This window comes from Macaca mulatta, chromosome 14 (assembly GCF_049350105.2).
Source record: "Macaca mulatta isolate MMU2019108-1 chromosome 14, T2T-MMU8v2.0, whole genome shotgun sequence".
In the NCBI taxonomy this organism is placed as follows: domain Eukaryota; kingdom Metazoa; phylum Chordata; class Mammalia; order Primates; family Cercopithecidae; genus Macaca; species Macaca mulatta.
In genome coordinates this window covers 102,226,303-102,243,519 of record NC_133419.1, presented here as the reverse complement: position 1 = coordinate 102,243,519, position 17,217 = coordinate 102,226,303, and the positions used below count along the sequence as shown (strand labels likewise).

General features: G+C 37.2%; 2 long non-coding RNA genes across 2 annotated transcripts in view; both read right to left on the bottom strand.

Annotated features, from left to right (window-relative positions):
• The window catches only part of LOC144334598 (uncharacterized), a 229,985-nt gene that overhangs the window by 125,269 nt on the left and 87,499 nt on the right, over positions 1 to 17,217 (bottom strand). The window lies entirely within an intron of this gene.
• Positions 14,132 to 14,864, bottom strand: LOC114672384 (uncharacterized). The gene is made up of 2 exons (XR_003722733.2): positions 14,784 to 14,864; positions 14,132 to 14,230 (listed from the first exon to the last, which is right to left on the bottom strand). It is a non-coding gene; the product is annotated as an uncharacterized LOC114672384 (long non-coding RNA).

Below are 17,217 nucleotides of genomic sequence, written 5' to 3'. Positions count from 1 at the left end.
TCTACAAATTCCTATTGCTCTTATGACAAGATTTTAAATATTTCACATGACTTTTTAGTCTCTTTATATGTTCCCTGCTCTCATTATAAAACTTCCTGTTCTTTAGTTTCCATATCTATAAAATAGGGCTAATAATATTATATACCTTCCAAGATCATTATAAGGATTCAATATTTGTAAAGAATTTAAAACTCTTCTTGGAAGACAGTAAATACTATATGCATGTGCATTAAATGAATAAATTAATACATTGCATCTTGAGCTATCCTTCCCTTATTTAATTTTCTCTACTGTTTTGATTCCCTTCTAATTTCAAGCTTAGTCTCCCCTTAGCACCTCTACCCAAGTTTATTTCTCTACTGGGAATTCTTCTCCCACCTCATCCTTGTTATCTCCACCCATTCTTTCTTTGGCACCCGGTTTAAAAAGGAAAGCTTTTCTTGATGCCTCACTCTCCAGACTAAATTATTTCCCCCAGTATACATTCTTATGGCACCCTTTACTTTTTCTGCAGAAGATTTATCACAATTCTAATTATTCGTGTGATTTCCCGCCTAATGCCTAATGTACCTAGACAGACTAGACGCCCCAAGATGCAAGCACTAGGACTGTTTTTTTGTTACTTATGTTCTAACCCCAGCATCAAGTACAATATCTAGCATGTGGTAGGTTCCCCCAAAATATTTAGTAAATAAATGAATGAAAGAATAATGAATGATGTCACAACTCTCCACCCATGCACACTATACTGTTCCCTTTGAGTTTCATAGATAACGTGGTGAAAAAAGACAGTGTAATCTTATCAGTTTAGGAAAGACAGGTGTACTAAAGTGGAGTTGTAGACACTCTGTTGAGTGGCTCTGTACAGTTTGACTATCTGGTTAAAGTTGCCTAAGCATGAATATTGACACTCAGGGAGTATTATTCTCCCTCAAGTTTTGTCTCAAAAGAGATAGCAAAAGTAATGAATTCCCAGACCAGTGATAAATTTTCTTGCCATAAAGGAGTCCCAATAAGGGCATTTTGCTTATAACGCTCTCTTGTTACCAGTCACTTTACAATGAATTGAAAAACTTCCTAAAGAGGCAGGTGCATCTTTCAGGATCTCCAACTGACCAAAGCCCTTTTTCCAGATGTGGGACCTCAAAATAGCAAACAGAGGAAATCATTCCCACAGCACTTAACTGCTAGACAAGTATATGACTAAATTGTTGTCCTATTGATCAGTGAGAAATGTTTACTTTCAACTATTTTAGATTTTAATAACCCTCTGTCTCTAAGGGAAAAGTGCAGTTAAATAACAACCAATGAAGAAGCTAAAAAAAAAATACTTGTGACCACCCCCTTAAAAAAAAAAGCATCTATTCATTTGTGCACTTGCTTGTATGTCCTGAAACATCTCAGCATTGGATTGCGTGATTTATGAAGGGATCAGCTCGACTGTGAGCCAAACGCTCTTCTTGTTGTAAGTCAGGATTATCACCACTTTCACGGCAGCAGGGTATCTTGACATTATGAGGCAAATTACCTCCTCGTGGATACGAAGTGGTACCGGGAAAATGTAATTTACCCTCTTCAGGTTACACACACACAGAGGATAAAGCACTCACCAAGATCAGCAAATTGCTTTTTTTTTTTAATCATTATGCAATGCCATCCTGACACTGTGTTCTCTGCCCTGGTCCATCAGAGGGCCGGCTTTTATCGTTCATTTTTATATTCTTCTTTCCTTTCAGTGGGGAGCTAGGAAAAGAACTCAGTGACAAAATGAAGTAGGCTGCTTCTATTGAAAATCAAAGGCCACGACTCAATGGAGTAATACTCGTTCTGTTATTCCTCTGATTTGTGTCCCTAAAACACAGACTATATCTGTACTAAAGAAAAAAGTGCATTTCCAAAGGTGAAGCAGATCAGCAAGATGCAAACACGTTCAAATGGCTGATGTGCAGTCACGAGGAACAGCCTGAAAATAAACATTTTGAATGGCATTTCTTACAACTTGTTTACTAAACTCCACGGCATTAACTTGAGAGCTGAATTTCGCAATGGCTCTGCATCCCCTTGTGAGATCGAGGGGTGACCTTTTCCAGGAGATCTATGAGTTCTTTTCCGTCATGAGGGCATCATGTTATGTCCTCAAAAACTCAATTTCATAAGTCATCTTTTGTATCTTCCAAGAGTTACTGTGACCGCCCTCCTCACAAATGACTCACTCTCTTTTCATCCACAGAGACAGGTGTGCCACAGATTTGATTGCATCAAAAATAAGCACTCACTAAGGATAGAATGTTTACAGAATTAAAGACAGGAGAAAATATTAGACACATATCAAGATGGGCAGGTATAAAAATACACAAGGGTGTCCTGACCCATAATGGTTTTCATGGAAGAATTAAAAGGCAGTGAGTTTTGTGGTTTGTTTTCTTTTCTTTTCTGGGAATGCTGCTATATTAATTGAAAGAAACAAGACATAGACCAGGAGCCTTTAGATATACAATTATTACTTTCATAATATTATTTTGCCCGTAAACTTTATTTGTTTTTAAATAAGGCCTGAGTTTTTAGCCATGAAAAATTAAGATTTAAAAAGTAAAAAATACAAATAAAAACTAACAAATACAACATTTAAAATGTGAAATGTTTCCAAATTCATAACATGTTAAAGTAATCCTTTGAAGGAACAGGAAGCTAAGGGAAAAATAATGTGACATTATGCTGTTGTAAGTACATGAGACACAGCACCTTCAATGTAATCTGGAGGGACTGCTCCTTTCCCCTTGGATCCCACAGACAAAGAGAAACCCAGAAATAGAAGGGGTCTTAGAGTAATCTTATACAGTTTTGCAACTACAGATTGCACCTCTGCTCTTGTTAGAGTCACACAATCTATCTAGTCCCCGCCAAACTCTATCAACACAATTATTTGGCTAGTGAATTTTAGACTCCTTAAACATAGTACATGTAACATCAGACATGGAAGGGAGAGAGAAAGAGGGGAGGGGGGCAGAGAGAGAGAGACAGAGAGAGAGATAACCAAGGCAGAAATGAAAAAAGAGGTGGATTTGAAAGTATGTACACTCCCTTTCTCCTTGGGAGTCTGACCCACCACATGCTCCATTTCTTTTTGGAAGGCTAAGGTTCCCTCTTCACTTCTAAGCAAGTGTTAATAACATTTGCAAGTCTTTTTTGCATTTCTTTTCTGCGTTCCTTTTTTTTTTTTCATTTCTATTTCAATTTTATTGTATGAAATACATGTTAAAACTAGTATGCATTATACAACCATCATATTTGCATCTCCTTCCCCCAGGAAGACTTGGGTTTTATATATTTGTTAATTTATTCATTTGCACACTCAAACATTTATAGAAAGAATATTATCTACTGGAAATTGTATTATGTAGTGGGGTTGCACGTTGGATAAGATATAGTTATTTTAGTTTCAACATATAGTAAGTCTACAGACAGAAAGTTATGTCGTGAACATACAAGTTAGCACGGAACAAAAAAGGAGAGCACAATTCTATGTTTGCAAAGATATTCTGTGTTGACATAGATGAACAACAAAAGGATAAGAGACTTCTGCTTCTGGTCAAGATGGAGGAAAAACGACTGCATTTACCTCTTTGTCTAAAAAAACCCAAATGCTTGACAGACTATATAAAACAATGGTCCCAATCATTGAATATCAGGCAGTGAAGGACAGAAACTGGGAACAAATAAGGTGAGCCCTACAAATTCCTCTGATTAACTGCTTTGAGATAATTTCTAAGATACAACAGAGGGAGGTAAGAACCTAGGCAGAGCCTGGTAGACTCTCAGAGTTGAGAAGTTGGCATGAGAGTCCAGAAATACCAAGGTAGTGGGAATTGTCAAGACAGAGTACTGAGGAGGAGAAGGTTGCACAGAGAACATTAGAGACCACTGTAGGGTCTCCTTGAGCATTCAGCAGAGTATTAATAAATTTACGTATGTTTGAAAACTACTCAAAGCAGTGGGGAAAAGAAAAATATAACATCCAAAGGGTTTAGAAGCAACAGTGCTGAGTACTCACACAAGGACAAGAGATAGTGTCTTTTCCTGCCATCCAGACCGGAAAACCTCATTCATGGAGCACTGGGTAGAGTAAGAGAAGTGTCTCGCCCAGGCAGGGGCATGAGTAGTGCTACATAAATCACTGTTCTGAGCCCACCTAACAAATTGTAAAAGCAAGACCAAAAAAGATCAAACTATTTCCACGAAACTTAACGGCACCCAGAGCAAAGCTCGAGAACATTTGTAGCAATACAAAAATATCTAGCATCTAAAAAGGTAAAATTCACAATGTCAGGTAGCTAATTAAAATTGGCTGGAATGCAAAGAAATAAACGAATACAAATCATAAAAAAATTCAATCAATCAAAACAACAAGAGCTGGCACAGATGTTTAAAGCAGTAGACAAAGACATTAAATAAGTACTTTAAGTATTCCACATGTTTAAGATGCTAAGTAGCAACATGGAAAATATAAAAAATTAAAAACTTACCCTCTAGGAATGAAAACTAGTGTCTGAAATGAAAAATACACCAGATGGGAATAATGGCAGATCAGGCATTGCAGAGGAATGGATTAGTAAACTTGAAATAGAAATAGAAATTATTAAAAATTAAACACAGAAAGAAAAACAAAAACAAAAAAAGCAGTGATCTATAGAAAACTTCTAGCAGCCTAACATTATATAATTGCTAGTCTGTGAAGGAGAGGAATGAGCTGAAAAAGTATTCAAGTATATGAGGGCCAAATTTTCCTATATCTAATGAAAACGATAAGAAGCTTGATGAACCGCAAGAAGACAAAACACAATGCAAACTACACCAAAGCATAAGATAATGAAACGTCTCAAAACTAATGATAAAGAGAAAATTTGAAAAGCACCCAGAGATTAATTTTTTAAGACCTCATATATAGAGGAATAAAAATAGAAATAACAGCAAATTTCTTGAGATTTATGCAGGTTTTCTGGTTCTCCATTATTTCTCAATAAAATTGTAAAAAGAATTTGTTAATAAAATAAATAGAAAGATGAGTCATGTCAGTGTTGAAAACTGTTGGGGCTGGATGTTGACAGACCTAGATTTGAATCCTAGCTCCCTTACTTAATAACAGGAAGTTGGGAATTGCCTGAAATATTTTTTCTTAATTATAAAAATGATAATAATACTAACCCACTTATGAGGTTGACATTGGATTAAATGAGATAATATATGACGAAAGCACTTGTGAATCATAAACCATTATAAAACAAAACACACCATAGATATATTAGTAGATAGATGATAACGATACACAGATAGATAGATGTATAGTTCATCGTTACTCTGGTGACATTACAAATCCTAACCCATTTTAATTAATAATCTTGCCCAAATGTTATTGCTCCTAATAATTTAACAAAAAATAGTTTATCCTTTGAGTGTAATATATTTACAACTTTCATAATCAATAAGTCAATTTGTATAAGATTATTATTAACTTTTTTGGAAAATAGGGTGAAAAGCTATGATTTTCTTCCCAGAAAATCGCAACTATGCATGTATAAATTTTATTTTTTATTTATTTTCTTTCCAACTTTTATTTTAGGTTCAGGGGGTACATGTGCAGGTTTATTACATGGGTAAATTGTGTGTCACAGGGGTTTGATGTACAGATGATTTTATCACCTAGGTAATCGGCATACTACTGATAAGTAGTATTTCAATCCTTGCCCTCCTTCCCACCTTCCGCCCTGGAACAGGCTACAGTGTCTACTGTTTCCTTTGTTGTGTCCATGGGTACTCAATGTTTAGCTCCCACTTATAAGTAAGAACATGTGATATTTTGTTTTCTGTTCCAGTTAATTTGTTTAGGATAATGGTTTCCAGCTCCATCCATATTGCTACAAAGGCCATGATCTCATCTTTTATACCTATGTAGTATTCCATGATGTGTATGTATCACATTTTCTTTATCCAGTTAATCGCTGATGGGCATTTAGGTTGACTCCATATCTTCGCTATTGTGAAAAGTGCTGCAGTGAACATACACCTTCATGTGTCCTTATGGTAGAACAGTTTATAATCCTTTGGTTATATACCCAGTAATGGGATTGCTGAGTTGAAATGTAGTTGTATTTTATGTTTTTTGAGAAATTTCCAAACTGCTTTCAACAGTGGCTGAACTAATTTAGATTCCCACCAACAGTATATAATCATTGCCTTTCCTTTGTGACTTAGCCAGCATCTGTTGCCTTTTGAAATTTTAACAATAGCCATTCTGACTGGTGTAAGATGGTATCTCATTATGGTTTTAATTTGCGTTTCCCTAATAATCAGCGATATTGAGAAATTTTTCATATGCTTGTTGGCTGTGTGTATGTCTTCTTTTGAGAAGTATCTGTTCATGTCCTTTGCCCATTTTTAATGGGGTTGTTTTCTGCTTGTTCATTTGTTTGAGTTCCTTATAGATCCTGGATGTTAGACTTTTGTTAGATGCATAGTTCGTAAATTTCTCCCATTCTGTATGTTGTCTCTTTACTCTGTTGTAGTTCCTTTGCTGTGCAGAAGCTCTTTATTTTAATTAGGTCCCACTAGTCAATTTCTGGTTTTGTTGCAATTGCTTTTAAAGTCTTTGTCCTTTAGTCATTGTCTGAGCTGAGTCCAGAATGGTATTTCCCAGATTTTATCCCAGGGTTTTTATATTTTTACATTTTACATTTTGCTCTTTAATCCATCCTGAGTTGCTTTTTGTATATGGTGAAACGTAGGGGTCCAGTTTCATTCTTCTGCATATGTTTACCCAGTTATCTCAGCAGCATTTATTGAACAAAGAGTACTTTCCCCATTGCTTGTTTTTGTTGGCTTTGTCAAAGATCAGATGGTTGTAGGCGAGCAGCTTCATTTCTGGGTTCTTTAACCTGTTCCATTGGTCTATGTGTGTGTTTTTGAACCAGTACCATGCTCTTTTAATTACTGTAGCTTTACAGTATAGTTTGAAGTCAGGTAGTGTGATGCCTTCAGGTTTGTTCTTTCTGCTTAGGATTTCTTTGGCTATTCTAGCTCTTTTTTGGTTCCAAATGAATTTTAGAATTTTTTTTTTTCTAATTCTGTGAAAAATATCATTGGTAGTTTGATAGAAATAGCATTGAACCTGTAAATTGCTTTAGGCAGTATGGCCATTTTAACAATGTCAATTCTTCTTATTCATGAGCATGAAATGTTTATCCATTTGTTTGTGTCATCTCTGATTTCTTTCAGCAGTGTTTTACAGTTCTCACTGTAGAAGTCTTTCACCACACTAGTTAGCTGTTTTCCTAGATATTTTGTTCTTTTTGTGGCTATTGTGAATGGGATTACATTCATGATTTGGCTCTCAGCTTAGATGTTATTGGTGTATGGAAATGTTACTGAGTTTTGCACATTGATTTTGTATTCTAAAATTTTGCTGAAGTTATCAGATTTACAAGCCTTTGGGAAGAGACTACGGGGTTTTCTAGGCATAGTATCATATTGTGTCTGAAGAAAGATAGTTTGACTTTTTCTTTTACTCTATGGGTGTCTTCTATTTCTTTCTCTCACCTGGCTAGGACTTCCAGTAGTATGTTGAATAGGAGTGGTGAGAGTGAGCATCCTTGTCTTGTTCCAGAAGGGGAATGCTTCTAGCTTTGCCTGTTTGTTATGATGTTGACTCTGAGTTTGTAGTAGATGGCTCTTATTATTTTGAGGTATCTACCATCAATACCTAGTTTGATGAAGGTTGTTAGAAGGGATGTTGGATTGTACTGAAAGCCTTTTCTGTATCTATTGAGATAATCATGGGATTTTTGTTTTTATTTCTGTTTATGTGATGAGTCATTTATTGATTTGCATACATTGAACCAGACTTCCATCCCGGGAATAAAGTCTACTTGATTGTGGCAGATTAGTTTTTTGATGATGTACACATTTTACATACTGTTTGGGGGGTTTATGGACTCCTTGTAGCCCATCCAATTTAGAGATTTTAATATGGTAATGTAGTGAATTTTTATAATTATATGTTGGCTCAGTATGCATTTTGAATATAAATTAGAATTTCTCACAACAGAGTCAAGATTTACTAACCCTTGACACAGTTTCCAGTTCTCCAACTCTCCCAGTTCTTCAATGTGATTGATCCAGATTATATGCCTTATACTAATACCTTCTGGTGACCACATCCCTGTGGACAGATAGATACAACCTGCTTGACTTGTCCAACTGACCCTCACACCCCACGTGGGCTGCACAGAGGTGCCACAGCGACCACATTTCACTCACAGCATGATTCCAAGGAACTCATGCCTACTTGTTGTAAACCCACCAATTAGAACTACCCTCGGGATTCCTGCTTAAATAACACCCTAGAAAGGCCTGGCCCACTGATTTCTCACTCTTTCTCTCTTGCTCTCCATGCACTGGTTGGGTGTGCATATCCCCAGTGACTCCCCACTTGCTGTTAACCCTGTGAGGCTTGCTACCCTCTTTCCTCTTGGATCTGTAAGTAACATGCTGCTTCTGTTACTTCATGTGTTTTGTGGAGTTGCCTCTTCTGTGTCTCACCTGATGGATGCCGCTGAATCTAACTCTCCTCCCAATCATATCTGTCTCAGAGAGTGGTTACCTTGGTAGGAATAAACTGAACACAGGTCAGACAAGAGCCACAAGGGCATCTGCCAGTACAAGCAAATTTTCTGTGAGAGGAACCCCTGGTCACAGGTGAGACACTAAGGCATGAGAATACCTACCAGGATAATGAAGCAACATCCATGACTACCTTATCTAGAGCCCATCAGGGCACAGCTAGAGTTTATTGCCAATCTCATGAGAAAAACTTCAAGATCAAATCTGAGTAAACTATTACATGTAAGGACCCCAGTTTTAAAACATTGCATTAGAATTATATCTAAAGACCTGACCAATAAAGAAATCTTGCAACATTTCAGCTGGTGGTCTCCCAGCCTCTTCATGGACACCTACAAAGCCGGGAAATCTGGATGATATTTAATAGTTCTAAGAGCTGGTAATTCTTAAAAAATGAATGCTTTTGGGAATACTATACTTACCACCATGGAAAACAATTGAGCATAGTGGCTAAGAAGGCAAGCTATGGAATCCAACTGCCTGGTTTCAAATCTTGACCTCTACCCCACGAAACTCTCCTGGTCCCTGAATCACCATCACTGCAGCACACTCTAAAGCCTACAAAGATTACTGAGACCATCTTACATTTTGTTCTGAAAGCATTTGAGGCAGGAAGGATGAAAACAGGCACAGAATTATTATTTACTAGATGCCAGTGCTTTCAGATTTAAACAATAATTTCTCCTATACTTATTCACCTTCTCATTCTCCATCAGTGATGTAAAGTTCCTTTCCTCTTCCTCTGAAAACTCGAAGCCAGCCCAGCCAGATGTAGGAGAAGCTGTGTTTCTATTGATCAGAGATGTTTAAGACATTCCTTCAAATGAAAGGATACTACATTCTCTCAGAAAAAGGAGTGTCATGAATAAATATTCTCTATATTCTTAAATTTATAAATACTAAAGGATTGTTTTTCATAAACAAAGGATAAACAACAAATCATAGACCGTGTGTCCAGTGAACACAGGCTCCCATTCTGCCAGGGCATGGGCTGTACCAACAACCAACACTGTAGTCCTGGGGCTCTGCATGACTGTGAGTTTCAGGGACACAAAGACCCAGGTTTGAATCTCTATCTTGAAATTAGGAATTTATTTGAAACAATTTATATAATCTTCTCTTCCTATGTAGATTGGGAATAATAACCACAACTATCTTGCTGTGTTTTTATGAGGGTCAATTGAGAATATAAATATAAAAGAGTTACAACAGAGGTAGTTATTATTTATCATGATAACTTCATGGTATCTTTATGGGCATAACATAGACCTACCAAAGACGATTGAAGCTGGCTTTTCTTTCAAAAGACTGTTTTTAATTTAATAACATGAAACAAGTAACACTGAATATTTTATGCAATTGGTTTTGAAGTGACTCTAGGTATAACTTGTCTCCAAAGATGTTGTAGAAAAATTATTTTCAATATTTGATACCAATTCTAAACTAAATATCTCTTTATTATATTATGAAACTATAATAAACATTTCCACGAAAGTTATACAATGCCACCAATATGTTAATTTATGAGACCAGATTAACCGGTTCATATGCGGATCTTAGACTTGCTTTTCCAGCTTTTTAACTATTTGCAGAGTATCTGTGATTGCAAAAGGCATGGCTTTATAGTAAACTAAATATGATTTTGAATTATATGAACAAATTTGACTTTAGAAAAATATAATTGTATTTAGCATTTATCTGTGGGCAAAAAGGGGGTTTTATTCCTGAAACAAAGTTTAAAAATCACTGTTCTAAGTCATAGAAATTGACATTACCTACTAAAGTCTTACCCCTTAAGGCGGGAGTCCTCAACCCCTGGGCTGTGGACAAGTACCAGTCCACAGCCTGTTAGGAACCAGGTTGCAGAGCATGAGGTAAGTGAGTGATCATTAGTGCATGAGGTCTACCTCCTGTCAGATCAGTGGCGTCATTAGATTCTCATAGGAGCGCAAACCCTATTGTGAACTGCACATGCAAGGGATCTAGGTTGCACATTCCTTAGGAGAATCTAATGCCTGAAGATCTGAGGTAGAACAATTTCATCCTGAAACCATCCACCCACTTCCACGCCCCCAGACCCTTGTTTGTGGGAAAATTGTTTTTCACCAAACCAGGTATCGGTTCCAAAAAGGTTGGGGACCACTACCTTAAGGAATGAAGCTGTTATAAATGAAATACATACATAAAAATTGTAAGCCACATATAATGATATTTACAAAGTGGCATTCTTTGGGAGGGTTTTTTAAAACTGAGTAACTCTGAAGAACTATAAAAAGAAAAACTTTGAGGAAAAAAAATCAAATGATTTAGATGGACGACAGATTAGAATCACGAATGGGAAAACAGTCAAGTTTTATTAAAGAACAGAATTCCCTTCTTCAAAAGAGAGAAAGAAGCAGTTAATTTTCCTGGGTAAGTGGCAGTGATGTATCAGGCGGATGGAGATGTAGTGGAGGAGACAGGGGTTGCTTTTACTCTAACGCTGTTGAAAACATAACCAGCCTAATGTCTCACAGATTAGACATTCAACTCCTATTTATGCTGCAAGTGTTGATAATGACGATGACTATTTATGAGTTAATCAATAGAGAGACGCTATGCCTACTAGGAACAAAAATGCCAATTATGGACAGTCACTAGGTAGTGAAATATAGGAGGAAATGTAGGAGAAAAGACAAAGGGGAGAGGGGAAAAGGAAGGAAGAAATAATTGTCTAACGAATGCCTGCCCTTTAGGGGTTTGCCAGGCTTATTTACATGTGGAACCTTACTAAATCTTCCCAGGAGCGGCTGCTATTATCACTTCCCATCAATAAGAAAACTGAAGTTGTGAAGTGTTGAACTATGTACATGCATTCCACATATATTTACTGCATGCCAAGTATGTTTCATCAGTGTGCTCATCTCTGAGGACATAAAGATGAAAAAAACAAAACGAAATATCCGCCTACTTCAAGAAAGCTACTGTCCAAATTGTGACAACCATCAATAAGTGACTTACTCAAAATCAGATAACCAGTAAGTGGAAAAGGATGTGAATGCAGGTTTTTCTAATTGTAGAACCTGTGCTCTTTGTACCATCATACCAGGGAAAAGCAAGGAGCTGCTTCTCCCCACTGCCTTCCTTGACAGTGTCCACACCAAGAGTGTGGGCAGGTCTGCTAGCCTCTTTATACTTTCTGAGCCCTGGCTTCACAGGCTGTGCCTAGCCTCCCATCAAGCTACTAAATACAACCGAAATAACTGCTTAGTAACCTGTCATAACAAAAAATCACACAGGCCAAAAATTTGCAACTGTAACATATTTTGAGATATTGGCTTACATGTTATTTTTGTCTCTCTGGATATTCCCTTTTCCCTTTACCATATTTAAGCTTGTGGCTTGCTCTGTGTTTGTTACCTTAGGGAATGTATGTGTCAGGAAGAAAACAAAAACATCTGTAAGATTTTGTTTGTCTAAAGAGAAAAGACAGGTAAACACATGGACAGAATATTTTGGAAGAAGTGTTGTTTCCCAATCTTCCCTCATTTGTTGACTAGAATGAGACTCCTCTAATCTAGCAGAGGTAGGGAGAGAGAACGGAGCCTGCAGTAGGTTCACCCTCTACTTGGCTTTCTAGCAGCATTACTGGGAGAAGGTAACCCCCTCCCCACCCCCCAAAAAAAGAGTCATATGGTGCATTTGGATGCATACGAAATAGGAAGCATTTTGTAAGATTACAATTCCCTAATTGTAGCACAAAATGATTGAGATTGAAGCTCCTCATGGACCAGGACAATGAAACAAGGACCAGAGGGTTTCATGACATTACCACTGCTGCCCTCCCACCCCAATGATGTAGTCGGGAAAACTGTAGCACAGTCTTGCGGGGAGGCAGAGAGCAAGCTGTATCCCACAAGCTCAACAGGATACAGAACTCAGAGACAAATCAGTTGAGCTATAAATATGGAGTTATGTTTCCTACACTCTTTGTTTGTACACTAATATTTATAACTCCTTCAGGGAGAGAGGAAGAATGTAGGGGAGTGAACAAGGTTAGGGAAAGGGTACTCCATTCCTCATGGCTTCAGAAAGCATACTCAGTTTCTTTCATTGATGGGGGAAAGGTATCACTTGCATCCTCCCATCTCTGCCCCACATCCCCAATAAGGTAAAATCCTTCTAAGCAACATCTAGTCTGCCCAGTGTAAACACCAAATCTTCACTTCGATAAAGGATGTCTTTCAGGCCCAACTATCTAGCTAAAATAAAACTTGGAGGGGTTGCTCTCTTATATATAGCCTACTATTTTAATTTTAGCATAATACACCACATAGAGCAGGACTCTAAATCTCATACTATCTTTCTGAGATCTGGTGAGAATCCTTTTGCCTGATGTAGCTAAAAAAAAAATAGTCTCTTTCTTCCTATGTCACTCCTGTTACTAGTCATCTTTCTGTTCTCCAAAGCAGGACTTCCCAGGGATGTTGATTCCTTATATTTGTAGACTTACAGCTATTGAATAAAAGGCCTTAGTCTGCAGTTGTTCTACAAGAAAGATGAATTCCTTCAACCTTAGCTGCCAAATGTCAAATGTCTTATGTAAACTACTACTTAAGAATCATTGCCTGTCTGAGTGAGAGATGTGATTGCTCTTGTTATCCGTCTGCTTTGAGTGGTCTGTGCTCAGGCGGTTTTCCTGCCTCGATGAAAAGTGTATTCCACTATCTACACATCTTGGAACACAGTGAGGCCTTTACATTGGGTAAAAACCGAAATGGATTGCAAGTCACATAAAAAATAGGAATGCCATTGTTTTAGCGTAATCTTGATAAACATCCTTACTACCTGTAGCATTCAACTACGAGGCTTCAAAACTTAACCATGTAATACTCAATACATGGACTGCAGAAACATTACATAGATCATTGTGTACCATTATTAATTAGATATTCATGATTGATGAATCAAATAGAAAATGTGCTTAAAAATCATTTACAGAACCAAGGGCAATGAAAAAGATGTATTGTATACACACACACACACACACACACACACATATATATTTCAGATATCATATGAAGTAAGAAAAAAACCTTGAATTCTAGCTTGCTTATAAGAAAATTGATGTGATTCAAAGCATTTCCCAAAGGGGAACATAATTCAGCTGATCAGCTAGTTTCCACATTCACACAACTTATTCTACATTCTACTCCTCTGACAGCTCCAATGTGTCTACTTGCAAATACTTCTTGCAAACCACTTGGGGGTACACAACTGCCACTGCCTGTCAGAACAATACCAACATCCACACTCAGGGTACTGCCTGCAGATGCATTCATTACTTCCTACCTCATGCCATAGCTACATTGCTGGGGTCTGGGGTGTAGAGTGGCTGCCTGCTTCAGTGGAGAGCTTTCTTGACCTAGTCTCAAAAATACAAAGATATTCCAAAGTCACATGAAGTTTCCCTGGCTTACTTGCATCAGATTTTGCCATGAGCAATAGCATCAATGTCATCCAGTCTATCCTTCAGTCTTCTTTCTCCAGCCTTCCCAGATCAAGCCTTCCTCTTTCCCTATCAACAAAAATAACAGAGAATAGGGCAGTGATAGAGATATTGGTAGGCAAGTGCTTTATTACGTGTATAGGTTTGCCTTAGATATTAAATTTTAAAAATTCACATTTTATAAGGAGCTTCTTGTTTCTGTTCATGTCTATTTGTATCACTGGATTTCCCAGGTAAATGACTTGATATTTCATTACTTGGAAATTCCTTACTATATTGAAACCTTGGGAGAACAAAACACTGGTTGTATCTCAGGGTCATGGGATTATTGTGACTTCTATTTTCTACTTCAGATTTTTTTCGGCTTCTTTGTAGCAAGCAAGTATTAACTTAATGATCAGAAAATGCCACAAGTAAGAAGAAACGGAACCTTCTCAAGCATTTCTTGGAACTCTGTCTGTAATGTGTGCAAAGATGATGATACCTGCCCTTCTGATGCAAGGCCCCATGGAGCTCTAGACCATGTGTACTCCCGGAAAATTTATTTACAGGTTGAGTTCATGAGATCTTTCTTAAAAGAAATGCTCCTATTCTGGGCTCCATTTTTTTCTCTCTTACTTACCCTATTCTTCCCCCTCCCCACTTTTTCTTTGTTGTAGAACACTCTTTTCTTCTTTCCTCTTCTTCCTGTTGAATAAATTTCTAGACTGAGTCCTTTCTATTATTCTTCCCTGAAATTTCATACATTCTTCTATCATAGCACCTGCTTTACTTTAATGTTTATATATGTCCAAACATTTAACCAGGTTTTTACATAGATTAGGACTTTAGAAAATAAAGTGTCACCTGGTATTTAAGTTCTTACAAAATTTTTGTTGCTGGGCAACACTCATTTATGTTAATTGACAAAGTATTCTTTAGTGGGGACATCTGAGTCTGAAACACCTCCATTGATGCTAACTTGGGATCTTTATATATCACCTGATTGGAGGAAATAAGGAAAATAAATTTAACTCAGAACTAGTCATTATTCCTGAGAGTAAAACTTTGCAATTCCAAATATTGGAAGTTACAAAAAAACTAAATTTATTATTTAACAACACTAGAATAGTTGGTTGCATGAAGGTCCCAAATATGTATCTACACAATGAATGGGAAGAAATTATCCTTGTCTCATACAAAAGATTAAAATTTCTACCCCATACATACATCCCCCTTTCCCCACAATGATATCTCTCAACTAATTTATATATAAGTAAACATGATATGCTCTAAAAATTTGTTAGATATCTGGGTAAAAACACTCTACAGAAGTCAAAAATACAAATGTAAATGTTAAATATACATGTAGAGAGTTTAAATGAAATTTGATTAATAAAATGTGAAAAGGGAAAAGCTAAGTACATTATTTGTGTCTATATAAAATCTTAAACATAAATTTATCGTTAAATTGATAAACTCAAATATAAACATTTCTTTTACATTGTTCAAACTTCATATATTCAAGTTTCATTTAGAAAATTAAGTTCATATATTATATATAGGTAACTCTATATAATTTCTTGTCTAAACAAGGGTAATTTTAAGAGTATTAGAAGTATAAATAAGCGAATGAGGAAATAGGTATAAACTGTTAGTGATTCAAGCAAGCCAATACATGTGGTCATCCATAGTATATATAGTATTATTTATGAATTTTGCTTCTTGAGGGTCAAGTCTGTTTATGTGTATTAGGCATTTGTTTTAGCCCTTGCCTAGTAAGATATCTGGCATTTGGGAGATAGTTAAATGCTTAAGCTAATGAATGAATAAAATAATTAATTAATAAACTGTATTTTATAGATTTGAGTTATGAGCCAGAAAAGAAAGACCAGAATTTTACACACTCATACCAGTTATATACAAATATCCAAAAATATAAGCATTTTTCATCTTTTGATGCCATTTTCATCTTTTGATGAATAAAAATATATACATTTGAATAAATAGTTATTTAGAAAAGGTTGATTAACAACAAATGGGGAAAGGAGTTGGAGCAAGATGGCCAAAGGGAAGCCTCCACTGATTGTCCTCCCCAAAGAAACACCAAATTTGACAACTACCTACACAAAAAAAGCACCTTTATAAGAATGAAAAATCAGGTGAGTGATCACAGTTCCTGACATTAACTTCATATCATTGAAAGAGGCATTGAGGAAGGTAAGAAAGACGGTCTTGGATTGCCAACACCACCCTCTCTGGCGCCCAAGAAGTGATCACAGGGCAACGTGGAGAGAGAATCTGTATTCTTGGAGAAGAAAGAGTTAAGTGACTGTGGGACTTTGCATTCGAACTCAGTGCTGCCAATTACAGGCAGAACTCAGCCAACACCCACGGATGGAGTATTTAGACTATCCCTAGCCAGAGAGGAATTGCTGATTCCAGTGAGTGGAACTTGAGTTCTTGCAAGCCTTGCCACCACAGGCTAAAGTGCTCTGGGACTCCAAATAAACTTGAAAGGCAGTCTTGGCCACAAAGATTGCAACACCTAGGTGAGTCCTAGGGCTGAACTGGGACCAGAGACAGTGGACTGGGAGTACACATGACCCACTGAAATACCAGCTGGGGTGGCTAATGAATGCTGACATCACCCCTCCACTAACCCCAGGCTGCACAGCTCATGGCTCCAAAGAAAACCCCCTTTTCTGCTTGAGGAGACAGAAAAGTGGAGATTATTATGTCTTGCATATTGGGTACCAGCTCAGTCACAGCAGAATAGGGCACCAGTCCTAGTCATGAGGTCCCTTTTCCATGCCATAGTTTCCGGACATTTCTAGACACACCCTGGGCCAGAAAAGAACTGCAGCCTTGAAGGGAAGGACCTAGTCCCCTGGCAGGATTCATCATCTGCTGATTGAAGAAGTACTATTGAGATCTGAATAATCAGCAGTGGTAACCACGTAGTACATACCGTGGACCTTGGGTGAGATTCTGAGATTTGCTGGCTTCAGGTATGACCCAGCATATTCACAATCATCATGGATACGAGAAGAGACTCCTTCTGCTTGAGGACTATG